A 6,338-nucleotide genomic window follows, 5' to 3' on the forward strand; every position below is an offset into this window, starting at 1 on the left:
TCTTCAGGAGGGATTGTTTGGGGTCATATGACTCTGTGGAGGTGTCAAGTGATTGGTCAAGTCTATATAAGAAGGACCTTGTGACCTAGAGGAGAGGAGAGGAACTGGAAGTATGATTTAATTTTGGGATCTGCATCGTAATAAGCAGGAAAGTTGGTGGAATGGAGTCAGGAAAAGGCTGGGGGTACTAGGGAATGGATGGAGACAGATTTTAAGAAGAGGGCTATTGACTCATGAAAATATCCTAGACAGGATAGCGTAGAGGAGTGTGTAAACAGAATTTATTCCCATACTTACTTAGGGTTCTAGACTTGGACTTTCAGTGAGGGTGGAAGGATGTTCTCCTTCCATGGCCTTGTGCCAAAAGGGCAAATGGCCTGCTGAGCCCAGGAGGAGACTGGATGAGGAGCTGTAGCCCCGTGAAGGAGAAGACACTGTGTGATCCTGTGAGAATGCACACTGAGTAAACCATGAAAGAACTATGTAGTCTGAGAAAGGTGGGAAGATAGGCTTGTTTCCACCAGACTTATTTTGTTAACTCTAAAAGGGGTGGACTTTTGCAACATGGTGTCACAAGAGGACTAGCCCTTCAAAGCAAGCTGGGCTAAGCTTTGCCTGTGACCTAGCAGTTGTTCCTTAGTCTGGCCAATGATCTAACAACTTAGTGGTAACTAATGAGCCCAGCTGGGTGTGGTGGAGCTTAATCAGAATGACTGACTCCAGCTGTAGATGATGGGAGAGAGAACTGCTTAAACAGAGCTGAACTCAGTCAAGGGAGGAGACCCAGGAGAAAGGAGTAAAGGGAGTTCCTCCTTTAGGAAGGGCCTGGGGAAATCAAGCTGGAAGACCCACAGGAAGCAAGACAGACTTCTGTTGGGGAGCTCTGAGCTAGGGTCTACAGGGAGTGGGGAGATCCCTGAGGGAAGCTGACAGAATCGCTGAGGAGGGGAGGTAATGGGGGGAAACCTGCTAGGAGGAAGTAGTGTGGGGAAAATTTTGCAGAGCTCAGGAGTAGTGGCCAAGAGGCAGAGAACTGTAGTGTAGTCCAAGAGGCCAGAAAAATTATTTAGAAATGTTTGGACTTTCAGCAGGACCTTTAGTTAGCCTGGAAGGGGATTGAAATTTTAAGGCTTGGACAGAGATGACAGAGACAGGCCATCATGGTGCCCAGGAAGTGGTTACCAGAAGGGGGGAGAGGGTAGAAGTGAAGATCAGTGCAATGCCACAAGCTGAGGCCAGAGGGTGTTACTGCAGTAAAGGCAACTGCCCACACCTGGGAAGTGGGCCAAGTTGCCTTAGTGATTCAACAGCACTGACAGCCAGAGAGCCTCTAAGGCATGCAGGGAGTTGATTAGGAGAGGGGACCCTGAAGCATGGAGCAAGAGGTACCAAAGTGATCTCCTCACGGATAGCAAGAATTCAAGTAAGTAAAACTCACTTTACCAGCTTTATCTAACATAAATGATATTGTCAGTTTTGAAGTAAGACAAAATCATCCAGCAGACAATCAAAATGCTGTATGTGAATTTACAATGCTAATTATGCTATTAAAGGCATAGTCCCTTTTCAAGCTCCCCTGTGTGCAGCCTTTAGGGTGGTGTAGCATGTTCCTTCTGATGTGGCCAACCCACAGAACTGATTACTGTGAAAATGGGGTACATGGCCATGCCTAGGTGCTGGTCTGCCCCACCTCAGCTCTTTGGAGTTGTGCCTCTTCTCCTTGTGCAGGATGCACAAGAGACAAGGAAAACCAGGTACATCATTTAGTCTAAATTCTTTGCCAATGCTTACTGTAGAACACTCCCCACCAGAGGAGCCATTGTGTTTGCTAGAGTGTCTTTGAAGGATTTGATTCTGGAAACGCTTTTCAATCTTTCCCTTACTAATAGGGATATTGGGACCTGTAGCCTAATGCTAAATCTCCCAGAATTAAACCCATATTCAAACCTAAAACTATCACAATCCTTTGGTGGGTCTTCAGGACTCTAGCCCTCTTCCTCCGTTGAAGCTGTCTGCTTGGCACAAACCTGCCAGACTGGCTCCTAGCCACTCGCTTGCTGATTTGGGAGCGACTAGTCTTTATGTACTGATGGGTAGACTTGAATGTTTCATAATTCTGTCATGTTCTGATCAGCTGGGTGTCCATCCCAGGCAGTCATGCTAGAGATTGGCCATGCCTCTCTCTGCTGTATCCTCCATTGTTCTCCGAATGGTTGGATTCTTCTGCCTGGCAGATGCATGTCCAAAATTCACTTCAAATGAGAACGCTTTCAAATTAATTTGCCAGCCTGGGATTTCCAGATAATTTCTGTCCTCAGTCCAAATGCCCTGAAGATTCCTTTTTTGTAGAGTGTAGGCATGGGTGACTTTTCTGCTTTTTTGGCAGCTCAGTCTGTTTTGTTTCATTCTGGAGTTGCTTTCAAACAACTCCTTAGGATTTTCCTTTACAGGGTCTTTGAAATGTTGACAAGCATTATTCCAGTCTTACAATTTACAATTTGGCAGTTTAAGGATCATTTTAGTCGCTTTACCATGCAATAATCACTTATAATACACAATGCAGTGGAGAGAAAACACAAAGCACTGAGCACCCTTAAATTCCAATTCAGTGAAGGGAAACTGAAAGCTGTTAATGTCCCTCAAGATCCAGCCTCTAGAGCCTGACTCTCCCCTGCCCTTGCACTGTTAGGGTATGTCTAGACTGCAGTCAGAGGTGTGAATCCAGGACATATAGAATAAAGCTAGCTTGCGTAGGCCTATCAGTGAAGATATGGCAGCGTGGACTTCAGCATGGCCTGTACAAGCCCTCCTTGGTACTCACTGAGACAGCTAGCCTGCACTCAAGTCCATGCTGCTACAGCGTCATTGCTAGGTTAAAGCTAGCTCAGGTCTGCCTATGTGTGCTGTAACCTCCCCCCTCCCCCCCCCCCCCCCCCCGATTTACCTCTGATAGTAGTGTGGCAATACCTATTGTCGTGTGTTTTTGTTTGGGGTTTTTTTTGATTGGTTTGTTTTTTTTTACCTGTGCAAATTGCACGCAACTGGCAAATTTTACTTGGTAACATTTTATGCCCATTTTCCACAGATGTCAATGCTTTTTCAAGGTGAAAGGCAGTGAAGAACAGATCCATACAAACGGAGGACTTAGACTTTTTTCATCTTTGCCTTGTGCACCTAGACAAGGCCCAAGATGAAAACTTGAAGTGTTTCCACCTACCCTATATTTATTGTACCAATGGCATCATTTTCATTTTAAACTACAGGGCTCTGATCCTCAGCTGATGTAATTCGGCATAGTTCCATTGATTTAAATGAAGCTATGCCGCTTTGTATCAGCTGAGGTTCTGGCCTCCATGGTCTAATTTAAATACAAAACACCAGGAAATAAAATACACACCCTTCTTGATCTCCTAGTGGTTTGTAGCTCAGTCTACCCACCTCTAACCAAAATATTCTTTAAACTATGAAAAACATATGTACATATAATATAGCAAACTCACAGCATAATTCAATGGTTACAGTATCTTTCACAGATTTGGATAATAAAAGCATTTTATCCATATGAAATGTTTCTGCACTTGGAAAAGTTCAGATCCATAATTATCCTCTGGTGCAGCTTCACTGGACATAGCAATGCTGGAAATTATAAGATAGATGAGGCATAAGCGTGTTTATAACCATGCTCTGAGCTTGTGCCTTGCCTATGCTACAGCTTCTATCTTTGCTACTGTCATGGAATGGCATAAGAGGGAAATTTTAGGGCTGTGATTTATTTATTTTCTCCCCCCCCCCCCTTCCCCACCTCCCCCATCCCCAGGGCGTATGTTAGGGGTGTGGAATATTTAGTAAAACTCCTGAGCTTTAATCCATTTCCTGGTGAATTTAGAAGATGAGTGGCTTTGAAAAGCGACAAATTGGGACCAGGTGACACTTAATAGACACCTAATAGACTAAACATCAAGACAACAGTTCTGAATGTGTTCACACCCAAGTATTGATGCATCAGAAGCAGGACTATTGATTTTGTTGTTGTTGCTGTTCTTTTATTTGTTCCAGGCATCTGGTTTCCTTATCCGGGCTTTCTTAAAATGAATTGAATTTTTAGGAGCTCCCATACAACAAAACCTCTATAAATTAAAGTAGAAATACACTAACTGTATACCTCACAACGTGGCCCCAGGACTAGCAAACCCATGCTAGTAGCACTTAGCATAAATTTTATTCTTACAAACAAGAGATTTTTTTTAAATTAGATATTACCTGGTATGCAATTCCTCACTGGAACTATTTTTGGGCCAATCTCTTGCCCTAGGAGGATCGCTTCGTCTCCATATCTACTAAACCACATTCTGCTCCGTTACACTGATGTAAATCTATTCCATGGAATACCTCCAAAGAGTAGTTCTCCTCTTTCTCCACCTTAGCACCTCTGCTTCTTTTTTTTCACCAGCTTTGGACTGATCACTGGAAGGAAAAAGCTTGAAAAGCATTGAACAAGGCACTGAGGCAAGACTCCATGCCTCTGGACTAAAGAAGGCAAGGACTGCAGGGGAGTTTTGTGGGAGGAGCTATTGACGGCATTGTCAGTACTCCTGTAGTTCTGCTTCTGGCACCGGTAAGTGGCTAGCTATCCCAGAACGTTTGTTTGACTGGGCAGGTTTGACATATAGATACTTTTATTAGTATTAAATAGTTTGGGGGGGTTTTTTACAATTACTCTGGCATATTTAGTTATGAATGCTGACAAATCGACAGCCATATTGAGCTTGAGAATAGTTATACTTGGCATTTATTGTGTAATATTGCTTTTTCATTCGGAGATCTCCAGGTGTTTTACAAAGGACCTCCATATATAGTCTACAGAGGGGTAAACTGAGGCAGATGGTGTGAAATAACTCACCTAAGGTTACATGGGGAACAGACCCAGGAATTGAACAGTCTCCTGATAGTCCACAGCACTATTCTCTGGACCTTGGTGCCTATTTGGATGACACATTGACAGGACCAGGTCTGGGGTGGTGGGAAGATAGGTTCAAGCACTCCTGTTAGTGTATGGTCTGGTTTTAAGAGGATCCCCCGCTCTGCATCTGAAAAACTTTAATGCTACAATGTCTCTCACCACATACAGATGCAGATGGGTGGATTTTTGCTCACACAAAAGAGCAGTGGGTATGTGCTCCTTTGAGTGCCTCCGTGGACCTGTCATTCATGAGGTGTAGGGGAGATTACATGTTTGTTTTTTAATGTTGCTGTTTTAAAACTTCTAATTTTAAAGGGGCAAAGAAGGCAAACAGAAACTTGAATCAAAATAGAATTGGGCAGAAAGCAATGCAGAGACTGAAAACTAAGTCTGTTTAAAACTGAGACCCTGGGATGTTAAGAGCCCTTTGCAGTTAATCAAGAGCCCAAAGAATATTCTTCAGTCTATGATCCCTAACTCCATTTGTAATGTATTGTCCTCAGCCTCAATCTGAAAAATCATTCTGAGAACAAATACTGGAATAGCATTTCTTGTCACTGCTAGTATATTTAGTCCAAGAAATTAGGTCAGTGTACTTCTTATTTTCTTTCCATTCTATTAACTCGCCAGGATACTGGCAAAATTCCAAGCATTCTGGGTCCCATTCCTGATTTCATAGAAATTAAACAAAAAACAAAACAAAAAAACCAACCCCACACCAGTGGAATAAATGGACTGTGGATGGCTCAGCTGACATAGCCACAGGCAGGAGATGACTGGTGCTACCGCATATTATCCACAGAGCTAGCCAGACCGTAGATTTTGTTGTTTTATATTTCACACTGGCAACCAAGTAAATTGGTGGTTGCAATCAGTGCTAATGCTGCAGGGTAAAAACAAAAAAACAAAACAACAAAGCTGGAACGGCAGAAGCACTGGCTGGTGCTGTGAATACACACAGAGCAGCAATGTAGGTATAGACTGCCAGTGCCTAGATCAACTAATCAATCCCTGATACTTTTTTCATTTTATTTTGTGAGTACCAGATTGTGGCCAGTAAAATTAGTCATTTGCGGAGGGCAATGCCCCATGAAATAGATTAGCTCCTGAAAGGGAGACTCTGCAGAACAGTACTGCGTGTGCGAGAGAAATAAATAACAAGACTGGTGGCTCTTGAAATGCTGTAGTTCTTTGAAGATTTTTGGAATCTTCTTTCTTCCACAGTTCTCTTGGCATATGATTATATAACCATACAATCTTACTATGGAGGAGGGGGGGAAACATACACCTACTCATGGCATAAAGATATTATGCATAAATGGGTTTGAAAAATTAAGTAATTGGCTTCAGCTGAATTAAAACAAATGCACTTTGGCAT

General features: G+C 43.0%; 1 long non-coding RNA gene across 2 annotated transcripts; it reads left to right on the top strand.

Moving 5' to 3' along the window:
- The first annotated feature begins 800 nt into the window (after nt 1-800).
- LOC122464249 lies at nt 801-5,500 on the top strand. Of its 2 annotated transcripts, none has more exons than XR_006288193.1 (3): nt 801-951; nt 4,451-4,615; nt 5,276-5,500. It is a non-coding gene; the product is annotated as an uncharacterized LOC122464249 (long non-coding RNA). The 2 variants fall into 2 exon arrangements; XR_006288194.1 differs by lacking the exon at nt 801-951 and adding an exon at nt 967-1,423.
- The last annotated feature ends 838 nt before the right edge of the window (nt 5,501-6,338 follow it).

This window comes from Chelonia mydas, chromosome 2 (genome assembly GCF_015237465.2).
Source record: "Chelonia mydas isolate rCheMyd1 chromosome 2, rCheMyd1.pri.v2, whole genome shotgun sequence".
Lineage (NCBI taxonomy): Eukaryota > Metazoa > Chordata > Testudines > Cheloniidae > Chelonia > Chelonia mydas.